General features: G+C 52.4%; 1 long non-coding RNA gene across 2 annotated transcripts in view; it reads left to right on the top strand.

Moving 5' to 3' along the window:
* The window catches only part of LOC139757509 (uncharacterized), a 270,656-nt gene that overhangs the window by 84,300 nt on the left and 171,356 nt on the right, over positions 1-15,000 (top strand). For both annotated transcript variants that reach the window (XR_011714646.1, XR_011714645.1), the window contains exon 4: positions 12,705-12,771. This is a non-coding gene — a long non-coding RNA (uncharacterized lncRNA). The remainder of the gene's footprint in view (positions 1-12,704; positions 12,772-15,000) is intronic.

The raw sequence follows: 15,000 nt of genomic DNA, 5'->3' as shown, positions 1-15,000 counted from the left end.
AGGACCAATGTGTATGGGTAATGGTAAGGACCAATGTGTATGGGTGATGGTAAGGACCAATGTGTATGGGTGATGGTAAGGACCAATGTGTATGGGTGATGGGAAGGACCAATGTGGTAATGGGTAATGGTAAGGACCAATGTGTATGGGTGATGGTAAGGACCAATGTGTATGGGTAATGGTAAGGACCAATGTGTATGGGTGATGGTAAGGACCAATGTGTATGGGTGATGATAAGGACCAATTTGTATGGGTGATGGTAAGGACCAATGTGTATGGGTAATGGTAAGGACCAATGTGTATGGGTGATGCTAAGGACCAATGTGTATGGGTGATGCTAAGGACCAATGTGTATGGATGATGCTAAGGACCAATGTGTATGGGTGATGCTAAGGACCAATGTGTATGGGTGATGCTAAGGACCAATGTGTATGGGTGATGGTATGGGGTGGGGGGTCGTGCTGCAGTATAGTAAGGTTCCTGTGTGTGTGTGTGTGTGTGTGTGTGTGTGTGTGTGTGTGTGTGTGTGATGGGGGGGATGGGGGGGCCGGAGGTATTGTCCTGGTGACGTATTGGTCGGTAGCACACGGGGAGGGGGTAAATGGTGTTTACTGGTGGAGGGGTGTTTATGGTGTAGGGGTGTGTGATGCTTTATAGTGTAAGGGGTGTGTGTGTGTGGTGTTTATAGTGTGGGGGTTGTGGTGTTCATAGTGTAGGGGTGTATGTATGTGGTGTTTATAGTGTAGGGGTTGTGGTGTTCATAGTGTAGTTGGGCATGGTCTCTATAGTGTAGGGGGTATGGTGTTTATAGTGTACTGTCAGAGGGTGTTTATATACTGTAGGGGTGTGGTGTTTATAGTGTAGCGGGTGTTGTGTTCATAGTGTAATGGGGCATGGTCTCTATAGTGTAGGGGGTGTGGTGTTTATAGTGTAATGTCAGAGGGTGTTTATATACTGTAGGGGTGTGGTGTTTATAGGGTGTGAGAGGGACGGAAGGGGGAGTGATGGGTGAGTGAGTGATGGGGAATTATGAGGGAAGACGATGACGCCGAGGGTAATGGGTGGGTGGTTGGTGACGTGGGTGGCGTTAATGGGTGGACAGTGAGTGAAGTTGTGATTACCATGGGAGGGGTGGGAAAGTATGGTGTGGGATGGTAACTACGTGGTCATTACCGTGGGAGTGGGTGGGAAAGTATGGTGTGGGATGGTAACTACGTGGTAATTACCGTGGGAGTGGATGGGAAAGTATGGTGTGGGATGGTAACTACGTGGTAATTACCGTGGGAGGGGGTGGGAAAGTATGGTGTGGGCTGGTAATTACCGTGGGAGTGGGTGGGAAAGTATGGTGTGGGATGGTAACTACGTGGTCATTACCGTGGGAGGGGGTGGGAAAGTATGGTGTGGGCTGGTAATTACCGTGGGAGTGGGTGGGAAAGTATGGTGTGGGATGGTAACTACGTGGTCAATTACCGTGGGAGGGGTGGGAAAGATGGTGTGGGCTGGTAATTACCGTGGGAGGGGGTGGGAAAGTATGGTGTGGGATGGTAACTACGTGGTCATTACCGTGGGAGTGGGTGGGGAAAGTACGGTGTGGGATGGTAACTACATGGTAATTACCGTGGGAGGGGGTGGGAAAGTATGGTGTGGGATGGTAACTACATGGTAATTACCGTGGGAGGGGGTGGGAAAGTATGGTGTGGGGTGGTAACTACATTGTAATTACCGTGGGAAGGGGTGGGAAAGTATGGTGTGGGTGGTAACTACGTGGTCATTACCGTGGGAGTGGGTGGGGAAAGTATGGTGTGGGATGGTAACTACGTGGTCATTACCGTGGGAGCGGGTGGGAAAGTATGGTGTGGGGTGGTAACTACATTGTAATTACCGTGGGAGGGGGTGGGAAAGTATGGTGTGGGTGATAACTACGTGGTCATTACCGTGGGAGGGGTGGGAAAGTATGGTGTGGGATGGTAAGTACGTGGTCATTACCGTGGGAGGGGTGGGAAAGTATGGTGTGGGATGGTAATACATTGTAATTACCGTGGGAGGGGGTGGGAAAGTAGGGTGTGGGGTGGTAACTACGTGGTCATTACCGTGGGAGGGGGTGGGAAAGTATGGTGTGGGGTGGTAACTACGTGGTCATTACCGTGGGAGGGGTGGGAAAGTATGGTGTGGGGTGGTAACTACGTGGTCATTACCGTGGGAGGGGTGGGGAAAGTATGGTGTGGGATGGTAGGTACGTGGTCATTACCATGGGAGGGGTGGGAAAGTATGGTGTGGGATGGTAACTACATTGTAATTACCGTGGGAGTGGGTGGGAAAGTATGGTGTGGGGTGGTAACTACGTGGTCATTACCGTGGGAGGGGGTGGGAAAGTATGGTGTGGGGTGGTAACTACGTGGTCATTACCGTGGGAGGGGGTGGGAAAGTATGGTGTGGGGTGGTAACTACGTGGTCATTACCGTGGGAGGGGTGGGAAAGTATGGTGTGGGGTAGTAACTACATTGTAATTACCGTGGGATGGGGTGGGAAAGTATGGTGTGGGATGGTAACTACGTGGTCATTACCGTGGGAGTGGAGTCAGTGTGTTGCGCTGGGAGTTGGCGATACACAGTCATGAGTGATGGTGGTTGTAGGTGCAGTCGTAGTTGTAGTTGTGGTAGTGGTAGTGGTAGTTGTAAAAGTAGCGGGGATGGTGGTTGTAGGGGCAGTCGTAGTTGTGGTAGTGGTTGTAGTGGTGATGGTCGTACAAGTAGCGTGGATGGTGGTTGTGATTGTGGTAGAATGTTGGTTGTGGTGGCGGTTGTGGTTGTGATCGTCGGGGTGAGGGGGTGGGAAGGAAGGGGGATGGGGTTGTAAGTGTAGGGGGTTGTAAGTGGTTGTAGTATCGTAGTGGTGGTGGTCTTAGTGTTGTGGACATGGGACGGGACGTGTATATATCCCAGCTTGGCTGGGATATTATACGCGCTCGCGCGCGCGCGCGCGAGTGCGTCACGCCCAGCCCAGGGTGGGTGGTTGCTGACCACTGTCACGGATACCACCTGTGACATCTTCACCCCCCACCCCACCCCACTCCCCCTCCCCCTCCCTCCCCCCAGTGGGTCCGAGGAGGAGGAGGAGGAGGAGGGTGGTCTGCGGCACAGAGGACCACCCCTCCCCTCCCCACCTCTCCACCAGTTGGTCCGAAGAGGTGGTGGAGGAGGAGGAGGAGGAGGAGGAGGGTGGTCTGCAGCACAGAAGACCATAGAAAAGGGGAGGGGTGATGGGGGGCGGCAGTGAGGGTGGTCTGTATGATGGGTGGTTTATAGCGTGTCTGGATGATGATGATGATGAGGGTCATGGTCTGTTTTCCCCTCAGAGGGGGGGTCTCTCATGGGGGATGGGGATGGTTGGGGGGGGAGTGACAGTCGAAGGAAGGTCTCTCTCTCTCTCTCTCTCTCTCTCTCTCTCTCTCTCTCTCTCTCTCTCTCTCTCTCTCTCTCTCTCTCTCTCAGGATTAGAGTTTGTGAGGGATGGCTCCTTGCAGATGGGGGGGGGGGGTATGGGTGGGGTAGGGGCATGGGAGGGAGTGGGACTAGAGAGAGAGAGAGAGAGAGAGAGAGAGAGAGAGAGAGAGAGAGAGAGAGAGAGAGAGAGATTATGGTATGGAGTGTGTGTGTGTGGAGGGGGGGTGGGGGTGGTAGGGGGGGAGAGACGTCTGTCTGTAGGTACATAAAAAACACGGTACATCCCCCCCTTCCCATCACCCCCTCCCATCCTCCCCCCCTCCCCCCGCCACCCAGTTTATTAAGTCATATTTCCATCATGAGTCGTCTTACCAGAGGGTGTGGCCACACACACACACACACACACACACAACACACACAGAATGGTCAATAATACGAGATGAAATAGCAGAACGGTTAATATTACGGGATAAAATAGCAGAACGGTCAATAATACGAGATGAAAATAGCAGAACGGTCAATAATATGAGATTTAAATAGCAGAACGGTCAATAGTATGGGATAAAATAGCCGAACGGTCAATAATACGGGATAAAATAGCAGAACGGTCAATAATGCGGGATAAAATAGCAGAACGGTCAATAATACAGGATAGAATAGCAGAACGGTCAATAATACGGGATGAAAATAGCAGAACGGTCAATTATACGAGATGAAAATAGAATAACGGTCAATAAAACGAGTTAAAATAGCAGAACGGTCAATAATACGACATGAAAATAGCAGAACGGTCAATGATTCGGGATAGATTAGCAGAACGGTCAATGATACGAGATAGAATAGCAGAACGGTCAATATCACGATATAAAATAGCTGAACGGTCAATAATACGGGATGAAATAGCAAAACGGTCAATAATACGGGATAAAATAGCAGAACGGTCAATAATACGGGATAAAATAGCCGCACGGTCAATATTAATGGTACAAGAATGGTTGTGTCGTTCAAGACTTATACACAAGTGGTAGGAAGACCTGTGGACATGACCATGTCGCTGTGGTCACACGAGAAACAGAATAAGATAAGATAAGACACAAGGACGTGATCTTGTGAGAGTGGAACACAGTGAACACATAACCAGTGAGAGTGTGACACAGTGAACAGTGAGAGTGTGATACAGTGAACATAGCCAGAGTGTGACACAGTGAACAGTGAGAGTGTGATACAGTGAACATAACCAGAGTATTACACAGTGAACATAGCCAGAGTGTGACACAGTGAACAGTGAGAGTGTGATACAGTGAACATAACCAGAGTATAGCGCGGTGAACATAACTAGTGTATGACACAGTGAACATAGCCAGTGAAAGTGTGACACAGTGAACATAGCCAGAGTATAACACAGTGGACATAACTAGTGTATAACACAGTGAACATTACCAGTGAGAGTGTGATACAGTGAACGTAGCCAGAGTATAACACAGCGAACATAACCAGAGTATAACACAGTGAACATAACCAGAGTATAACACAGTGAACATAGCCAGTGAGTGTGATACAGTGAACATAGACAGTGTGTATCACAGCGAACATTACCAGTGAGAGTGTGGTACAGTGAACATAGCCAGAGTATAACACAGTGAACATAACCAAGGTATATCACAGTGAACATAACCAGTGATAGTGTGATACAGTGAACATAGTGTATAACACAGTGAACTTTACCAGTGAGAGTGTGATACAGTGAACATAGCCAGAGTATAACACAGTGAACATAGCCAGTGAGAGTATTAAACACAGTGAACATAGCCAGTGACAGTATATAACAATGAACCTAGCCAGTGAGAGTGTATGATACAGTGAACACAGCCAGCGACAGTGAAACATGGAGGGGGGAGGAGGGGAGGGGGTGTTACAGTGACTACAGCCGACGGACGTGTGCAGTGAAGACGTGCGTGAGGTGTGAGAGCGAGGACGATCTTGTCTTGCCCCCGTCGCTCGTGAGAGAGGAAGAAACCTCTCCCCTCTCTCTCTCTCTCTCTCTCTCTCTCTCTCTCTCTCTCTCTCTCTCTCTCTCTCTCTCTGGAGGGGCGGCGCCCCTGGTGATGGTCACCTGAGTTGTCCAGTCTCCCGTGGTGGCTCAGGGCTGACGACGGTGGCGCCGTCGTCAGCCCTGAGCCACGCCGCCGTCAGCACCAGAATAAACCCCCAGGGAGTGGCGCCCGGGGGCCGCGTGACGTCACATACCCACAACCCTCCCTCCTCCTTCCTCCCTCCCTCCCCCGCTCCTTCCCTCCCTCCCCCGCTCCTTCCCTCCCTCCCTCCCTGTCCCTCCCTCCCTCCCTCCCTCCCTCCCTCCCTCCCTCCCTCTCTCTCACGCTGGCATCCGCAGCGTGGCACCCTCCCACCCCTCCCTCCCTCCCCCTCTTCCCCCTCCCTCCCATCCCCCTCTTCCCCCTCCCCCTCTTCCCCCTCCCCTCCCCCCCCCCCCCGCCTTAACCCTCGGCCGGTGCCAAACCTCGTGGGTGCCAGGCACCATCAGGGCATCGCCGAAGGAGGGAGTGGAGGGGCGCCGCCCTCCACTCCCTCCCTCCACTCCCTCCCTCCACTCCCTCCCTCCTCCCCTCCCAAGAGCGTGACTCCCCTTGGGGTGGAGGGGGGGGTGATGATGGAAAGGTCATGGTAGGTCAGGTCTTTGGGCCTGACCTTCTGCCCTTCCTCCAGGTGACCTTTTGGACTTCAAAGTGGCCTTCTGGACTTGGAACTGACCCCCCCCCCCCTCACCACGATACGTCCCCCCCCGGGTATCTTGGTATGCTTGACCTCTGACCTGACCTTGGACCACGGGTCGCCCCGTCGTGTTCAAGGGCCATATATCGTCGTGTTCAAGGGCCCGTTCCCGTCGTGTTCAAGGGCCACCACGCTCCGTCGTGCACAAGGCCCGTCGCACTGACGTGCACCTCGAAATGGGGGGGAGGGGGTGGGAAGGTCTGTCTCCCTCCCCCCTCCTCCTCCTCCTCCTCCGACCCCTTCCCCCCTCCTTCCCCCCTTCCCCCCTCCTTCCCCCCTTCCCCCCTCCTTCCCCCCTCCCCTCCCCCTCACCGTCTCGCCCAACAAGGTCGGACCATGACCTCACCTCACACACACACCCCTCTCCACCCCTCACCCCTCCCTCTCCACCCCCTCCCCTCCCCCTCCCCTCCCCCTCCCCTCCCCCGCTTGGTACAATCGTCGGTGATTATCTGACGCGCTGTTAAACAGTTTCGGGGTCATGCGCGGCGGAGGAGGGGGGAGGGGCGGCGGAGGAGGGGGGGAGGGGTGAGGGGCGACGGAGGAGAAGGAGGGGGGGTTGGTCGTCGTCGTGGTGGTGGTGAGGAGGAGGAGAGAGAGGGGGAGGGGGAGGGGGAGGGGGAAGAACTATGTCCCTCCCCATGCTATATAATCCGGGGGGAGGGGGGAGGGGGAGGGGAAGGGGGTAGTAGGGGTAGGGAGAAGGGTGTATAGGGGGGGCGGCGAGGAAGGGGGGAGGGGGGTGAGAACTATGGCCTCCCCCCCATGATATATAATCCGGGGGTTAGGGGGATAAGGGGAGGAGGAGGGGGTAAGGGGAAGGGGTAGGGGGTAAGGGGAAGGGGTAGGGGGTAAGGGGAAAGGGGGGAAGGAGGTAGGGGGTAAGGGTGAGGGGAGGGGGATGTGTCTAATGCTACCACTGGCACAACCTTCCTCCGTACACACGTCTAAACCCTCAGTTGTATTTTTCTTCTTATTTTCTTTCCTTTTTTTTTTTCCTCTCTTCCATGACTGAGCTTTGGGGGGGGAGAGATCCCTAACCTAGAAGGGGGGTGTGAGGGTGAGGGATCATGCACGGGGGGAAGGGGGAAGGGGGAAGGGGTAAGGGGAAGGGGCGATGGTGATGGTGATTTCATGTTGTGTTTCGGTCAGGTGGTTGTGGGGTTGTGATCTGTACCCCCCCCCCCTTCTTCTTCGACGTGAGTGAGGTGTGGGGGGGGGGTCGCAATCTCTCTCTCTCTCTCTCTCTCTCTCTCTCTCTCTCTCTCTCTCTCTCTCTCTCTCTCTCTCTCTCTCTCTCTCTCTCTCTCTCGTGTGTGTGTGTGTTTGTGCTGAAAGCTAGTAAGACACATACACACACACACACACACACACATCCGGTAGTGAAGGGGGGGGGGGGAGGAGGCCGTGCCCATCGACCAGACGGGCCACTGGCTGGTTAGGTTAGGTTAGGTTAGGTTAGGCTAGGCCAGGTCAGGTTAGGTTAGGTTAGGTTAGGTTAGGCTAGGCCAGGCCAGGTTAGGTTAGGTTAGGTTAGGTTAGGCCAGGTCAGGTTAGGTTAGGTTAGGTTAGGCTAGGCCAGGTCAGGTTAGGTTAGGTTAGGTTAGGCTAGGCCAGGTCAGGTTAGGTTAGGTTAGGTTAGGTTAGGCTAGGCCAGGTCAGGTTAGGTTAGGTTAGGCTAGGCCAGGTTAGGTTAGGTTAGGTTAGGCTAGGCCAGGTCAGGTTAGGTTAGGCTAGGCTAGGCCAGGTCAGGTTAGGTTAGGTTAGGTTAGGTTAGGTTAGGTTAGGCTAGGCCAGGTCAGGTTAGGTTAGGTTAGGTTAGGCTAGGCCAGGCCAGGTTAGGTTAGGCTAGGCCAGGTCAGGTTAGGTTAGGTTAGGCCAGGTCAGGTTAGGTTAGGTTAGGCTAGGCCAGGTTAGGTTAGGTTAGGTTAGGCTAGGCCAGGTCAGGTTAGGTTAGGTTAGGCTAGGCCAGGTCAGGTTAGGTTAGGTTAGGTTAGGTTAGGCTAGGCCAGGTCAGGTTAGGTTAGGTTAGGTTAGGCTAGGCCAGGTCAGGTTAGGTTAGGTTAGGTTAGGTTAGGCTAGGCCAGGCCAGGTTAGGTTAGGTTAGGTTAGGTTAGGCTAGGCCAGGTCAGGTTAGGTTAGGCCAGGTCAGGTTAGGTTAGGTTAGGTTAGGCTAGGCCAGGTTAGGTTAGGTTAGGTTAGGTTAGGTTAGGCTAGGCCAGGTCAGGTTAGGTTAGGTTAGGCTAGGCCAGGTCAGGTTAGGTTAGGTTAGGTTAGGCTAGGCCAGGTCAGGTTAGGTTAGGTTAGGCTAGGCCAGGTCAGGTTAGGTTAGGTTAGGCTAGGCCAGGTCAGGTTAGGTTAGGCTAGGCCAGGTCAGGTTAGGTTAGGTTAGGCTAGGCCAGGTCAGGTCAGGTTAGGTTAGGTTAGGCTAGGCCAGGTCAGGTTAGGTTAGGTTAGGCTAGGCCAGGTCAGGTTAGGTTAGGTTAGGCCAGGTCAGGTTAGGTTAGGTTAGGTTAGGTTAGGCTAGGCCAGGTCAGGTTAGGTTAGGTTAGGTTAGGTTAGGTTAGGCCAGGTCAGGTTAGGCTAGGCCAGGTTAGGTTAGGTTAGGCCAGGTCAGGTTAGGTTAGGTTAGGTTAGGCCAGGTCAGGTTAGGTTAGGTTAGGTTAGGCTAGGCCAGGTCAGGTTAGGTTAGGTTAGGTTAGGTTAGGCCAGGTCAGGTTAGGTTAGGTTAGGCCAGGTCAGGTTAGGTTAGGTCAGGTTAGGTTAGGTTAGGTTAGGCCAGGTCAGGTTAGGTTAGGTTAGGCCAGGTCTGGTTAGGTTAGGTTAGGCCAGGTCAGGTTAGGTTAGGTTAGGTTACGTTAGGCCACGTCAGGTTAGGTTAGGTTAGGTTAGGCCAGGTCAGGTTAGGTTAGGTTAGGCCAGGTCAGGTTAGGTTAGGCCAGGTCAGGTTAGGTTAGGTTAGGCCAGGTCAGGTTAGGTTAGGTTAGGTTAGGCCAGGTCAGGTTAGGTTAGGTTAGGCCAGGTCAGGTTAGGTTAGGGTAGGTTAGGCCAGGTCAGGTTAGGTTAGGTTAGACCAGGTTAGGTTAGGCCAGGTCAGGTTAGGTTAAGTTAGGTTAGGCTAGGTCAGGTTAGGTTAGGTTAGGTTAGGCTAGGCCAGGTCAGGTTAGGTTAGGTCAGGTTAGGTTAGGTTAGGTTAGGCCAGGTCAGGTTAGGTTAGGTTAGGCCAGGCCAGGTCAGGTTAGGTTAGGTTAGGTTAGGCCAGGTCAGGTTAGGTTAGGCCAGGTCAGGTTAGGTTAGGTTAGGTTAGGCCAGGTTAGGTTAGGCCAGGTCAGGTTAGGTTAGGTTAGGTTAGGCTAGGTCAGGTTAGGTTAGGTTAGGTTAGGTTAGGCCAGGTCAGGTTAGGTTAGGCCAGGTCAGGTTAGGTTAGGTTAGGCCAGGTCAGGTTAGGTTAGGTTAGGTTAGGCTAGGTCAGGTTAGGTTAGGTTAGGTTAGGTTAGGTTAGGTTAGGCCAGGCCAGGTCAGGTTAGGTTAGGTCAGGTTAGGTTAGGTTAGGTTAGGCCAGGTCAGGTTAGGTTAGGTTAGGCCAGGTTAGGTTAGGTTAGGTTAGGTTAGGTTAGGCTAGGCCAGGTCAGGTTAGGTTAGGTTAGGTTAGGTTAGGCTAGGCCAGGCCAGGTTAGGTTAGGTTAGGTTAGGCTAGGCCAGGTCAGGTTAGGTTAGGTTAGGCCAGGTCAGGTTAGGTTAGGTTAGGTTAGGTTAGGTTAGGTTAGGTTAGGCCAGGCCAGGTCAGGTTAGGTTAGGTCAGGTTAGGTTAGGTTAGGTTAGGCCAGGTCAGGTTAGGTTAGGCTAGGCCAGGTCAGGTTAGGTTAGGTTAGGTTAGGCTAGGCCAGGTCAGGTTAGGTTAGGTTAGGTTAGGCTAGGCCAGGCCAGGTTAGGTTAGGTTAGGTTAGGCTAGGCCAGGTCAGGTTAGGTTAGGTTAGGTTAGGCCAGGTCAGGTTAGGTTAGGTTAGGTTAGGCTAGGCCAGGTTAGGTTAGATTAGGTTAGGTTAGGCTAGGCCAGGTCAGGTTAGGTTAGGTTAGGCTAGGCCAGGTCAGGTTAGGTTAGGTTAGGTTAGGTTAGGTTAGGCCAGGTCAGGTTAGGTTAGGTTAGGTTAGGTTAGGCTAGGCCAGGTCAGGTTAGGTTAGGTTAGGTTAGGCTAGGCCAGGCCAGGTTAGGTTAGGTTAGGTTAGGCTAGGCCAGGTCAGGTTAGGTTAGGCCAGGTCAGGTTAGGTTAGGTTAGGTTAGGTTAGGCTAGGCCAGGTTAGGTTAGGTTAGGTTAGGTTAGGCTAGGCCAGGTCAGGTTAGGTTAGGTTAGGCTAGGCCAGGTCAGGTTAGGTTAGGTTAGGTTAGGCTAGGCCAGGTCAGGTTAGGTTAGGTTAGGTTAGGCTAGGCCAGGTCAGGTTAGGTTAGGTTAGGCTAGGCCAGGTCAGGTTAGGTTAGGCTAGGCCAGGTCAGGTTAGGTTAGGTTAGGCTAGGCCAGGTCAGGTTAGGTTAGGTTAGGTTAGGCTAGGCCAGGTCAGGTTAGGTTAGGTTAGGCTAGGCCATGTCAGGTTAGGTTAGGTTAGGCCAGGTCAGGTTAGGTTAGGTTAGGTTAGGCTAGGCCAGGTCAGGTTAGGTTAGGTTAGGTTAGGTTAGGTCAGGTTAGGCCAGGTCAGGTTAGGCTAGGCCAGGTTAGGTTAGGTTAGGCCAGGTCAGGTTAGGTTAGGTTAGGTTAGGCCAGGTCAGGTTAGGTTAGGCTAGGCCAGGTCAGGTTAGGTTAGGCCAGGTCAGGTTATGTTAGGTTAGGCCAGGTCAGGTTAGGTTAGGTCAGGTTAGGTTAGGTTAGGTTAGGCCAGGTCAGGTTAGGTTAGGTTAGGCCAGGTCTGGTTAGGTTAGGTTAGGCCAGGTCAGGTTAGGTTAGGTTAGGTTACGTTAGGCCACGTCAGGTTAGGTTAGGTTAGGTTAGGCCAGGTCAGGTTAGGTTAGGTTAGGCCAGGTCAGGTTAGGTTAGGCCAGGTCAGGTTAGGTTAGGTTAGGCCAGGTCAGGTTAGGTTAGGGTAGGTTAGGCCAGGTCAGGTTAGGTTAGGTTAGACCAGGTTAGGTTAGGCCAGGTCAGGTTAGGTTAAGTTAGGTTAGGCTAGGTCAGGTTAGGTTAGGTTAGGTTAGGGTAGGCCAGGTCAGGTTAGGTTAGGTCAGGTTAGGTTAGGTTAGGTTAGGCCAGGTCAGGTTAGGTTAGGTTAGGCCAGGCCAGGTCAGGTTAGGTTAGGTTAGGCCAGGTCAGGTTAGGTTAGGCCAGGTCAGGTTAGGTTAGGTTAGGTTAGGCCAGGTTAGGTTAGGCCAGGTCAGGTTAGGTTAGGTTAGGTTAGGCTAGGTCAGGTTAGGTTAGGTTAGGTTAGGTTAGGCCAGGTCAGGTTAGGTTAGGCCAGGTCAGGTTAGGTTAGGTTAGGCCAGGTCAGGTTAGGTTAGGTTAGGCTAGGTCAGGTTAGGTTAGGTTAGGTTAGGTTAGGTTAGGTTAGGCCAGGCCAGGTCAGGTTAGGTTAGGTCAGGTTAGGTTAGGTTAGGTTAGGCCAGGTCAGGTTAGGTTAGGTTAGGCCAGGTTAGGTTAGGTTAGGCCAGGTTAGGTTAGGTTAGGTTAGGCCAGGCCAGGTCAGGTTAGGTTAGGTCAGGTTAGGTTAGGCTAGGTTAGGCCAGGTCAGGTTAGGTTAGGTTAGGCCAGGTTAGGTTAGGTTAGGCCAGGTTAGGTTAGGTTAGGTTAGGCCAGGTCAGGTTAGGTTAGGTTAGGTTAGGCCAGGTCAGGTTAGGTTAGGTTAGGCCAGAGGTCAGGTTAGGTTAGTTTAGGTTAGGTTAGGTTAGGCCAGAGGTCAGGTTAGGTTAGGCCAGGTTAGGTTAGGTTAGGCCAGGTTAGGTTAGGTTAGGTTAGGCCAGGTCAGGTTAGGTTAGGTTAGGTTAGGCCAGGTCAGGTTAGGTTAGGTTAGGTTAGGCCAGGTCAGGTTAGGTTAGTTTAGGTTAGCCATTAAGTTACAGTGTACTAACTATTATCATTGCTTCCCTGTGCTTCAATATTTTCACGTATTGGTTCCAGTTATTATCAGTTGAAGATAACAAAGTTATTATCTCACATTATGACATACAACATAACATGTTGTTATCTCTGGATTCTGTAAACCTTTCCTGTAACCCTGGTGGCTGTAACGCATTGAGAAGACCCCCCCCCCCCCCACCACACGCTTACAGAGACCCGCCAGGTCTGTCTGTAACTGTATCCTGTAACTCTCTTTTCCGCTCTCCCCCCCCCCCTCCCCCCCCCCTAATACAGCGGCAGTGGCGTCCTGTGATACATGTCATTTTTGTAACTGTAGCCTGTAACCCTCCCTCCTTCCTCCTCCTCCTCTATTACAGCGACAATGACATCCCTGTAATTATTTCTGTAACGCCTCGTTTTCTTTGATTTCCAGACACGGAGGAGACGCGTTCGGAACGCGTTCAAGACGCGTTCTGATAGCCACGTGGCCGGCGGCCCAGGTGAGTTAAACCCCCTTTTTTTTTTCTCGTAGTTTGCTAACAGCCGTACCACCTAACGACCTCTCTCTCTCTCTCTCTCTCTCTCTCTCTCTCTCTCTCTCTCTCTCTCTCTCTCTCTCTCTCTCTCTCTCTCTCTCTCTCTCGTGTCTGTCTGTCTTTAGCTGTTCCGTCTGCGTCAGTTGTATATCCGTCATTCTCTCTCTCTCTCTCTCTCTCTCTCTCTCTCTCTCTCTCTCTCTCTCTCTCTCTCTCTCTCTCTCACACACACACACACACACACACACACACATACATATTGACCGTCTCTCGTCTGTCTGTGTGTCTGTCTGTCTGTCTTCGTTACCGTCCCTTACCCGTCTGCTTAAAAAAAATTTATTTTCTCGTTATGTCTCACTCTGTGAGTAAGTGTGAGTATGGTCAGGTGAGGTGATGAGTAAAAGGTTATTTTTATGAGTAAGTGGATGGATTACGTGAGTTAACTCCCTCGTGTTGGTGAATTGTGAGCTTTGAATAGTAGGGTGGGTTGTGGATAGTAGGGTGGGTTGTGGATCGTAGGGTGGGTTGTGGTTAGTAGGGTGGGCTGTGGATAGTAGGGTGGGTTGTGGATAGTAGGGTGGGTTGTGGTTAGTAGGGTGGGCTGTGGATAGTAGGGTGGGTTGTGGATAGTAGGGTGGGTTGTGGATAGTAGGGTGGGCTGTGGATAGTAGGGTGGGTTGTGGATAGTAGGGTGGGCTGTGGATAGTGGGGTGGGCTGTGGATAGTAGGGTGGGTTGTGGATAGTGGGGTGGGTTGTGGATAGTAGGGTGGGTTGTGGATAGTGAGATAGGTGTGTGTGGATGGTTTGAAGGGAGAGAATAGTTGAAATAGGTCAGGATAGGTAAGGAGGTATATGGGTAAACCTCCATGGTTAAGGTAAGGCAAAACAGAGGTGGGTAGGGGCGTGGTAAGGTTAGGGAAGAAGGTAAGCTATGGTTAGGGGAGACATCTAGTGGATAGGTAAGGCTAGGTGAGTAAGGATAGAGGATGGTTGTGGCTAGGTAAGTACTGATACCCATGGGTAAAGGACGGCATAGGATAGGTAAGGTTAGGGAAGGACACTTAACTACGGCTAGGAGCGGTAGAGGATAGGTAAGGATGGGCAAAGACATAACCATTGATAGTAGAGGATAGGTGAGGCTAGGTAGACCCAACCACATAGCATCATGCGAAGTAGAACACACCTGAAGGATAGACCGGGGGGGGGGGGGGAAAGAGGATAGACAACCCGGGATAGCCAAGGCGTAAGGATAGTAGGCGGATAGGGAGGGAAAAAAAAGGAAAAAAAAAATATGTAGTTGGGTTACCCCGGACGGGTAATCGTGGGTAACTGGTGACCAGAGGGAACCAGCGGAGCGGGACGCGAACCAACGCACGCACGTACACCCCCGTGCCACCGTGGGGGGGGGGGGGGGGGACCCCCCACCTTGTGACGCCCATGAATCCACATGTACGTACATACGTACGTACATGTACGCCAGATGACCTAGCATGTACGTTCACGTGTGTGTGTGTGTGTGTGTGTGTGTGTGTACACACACACGATGCGTACACTCGCCAGGGCTGTGGGCGTAGGCCTTGGGGTGGGGGTGTGGGGAGGATGTGTGTGGGGTTGGATAGGCCTACATTTAGGAGCCTGGCTTGGCCTTGTGACATGGCTGCCAACCCCCTCACCCCCCACCCCCGCCCCCCCCCCCCCCCCTCCTGCCCCACCCCATGTCCGGAATATGTAAGTGCGTATGTATGTGTCTACGCCATTGACCACTTCCGGTGAGGAGTGCATGCGTACTGTGTGTGTGTGTGTGTGTGTGTGTGTGTATGTGTGTGTTGTGTATGTGTGTGTGTGTGTGTGTGTGTGTGTGTGTTGTGTATGTGTGTATGTGTGTGTGTTGTGTATGTGTGTGTGTGTGTGTGTGTGTGTGTGTGTGTGTGTGTGTGTGTGTGTGTGTGTGTGTGTGTGTGTGTGTGTGTGTGTATGTGTGTGTGTGTATGTGTGTGTGTGTGTGTGTGTGTGTGGTTGAGAGTGTGTTCACACTCGAACATCTGGGGATAAACCACATTCTGAGGGAGGAGGAGGAAGAAGGAAGGGAAGAGGAAGAAGGAAGAGGAGGAGGAAGAGGAAGAAGGGGAAGGGGAGGAGGAAGAAGAAAGGGAAGAGGAAGAAGGGGAAGGGGAGGAGGAAGAAGGAAGGGA

Source organism: Panulirus ornatus, chromosome 27 (genome assembly GCF_036320965.1).
Source record: "Panulirus ornatus isolate Po-2019 chromosome 27, ASM3632096v1, whole genome shotgun sequence".
Lineage (NCBI taxonomy): Eukaryota > Metazoa > Arthropoda > Malacostraca > Decapoda > Palinuridae > Panulirus > Panulirus ornatus.
This window is presented reverse-complemented; position numbering and strand designations above follow the sequence as displayed.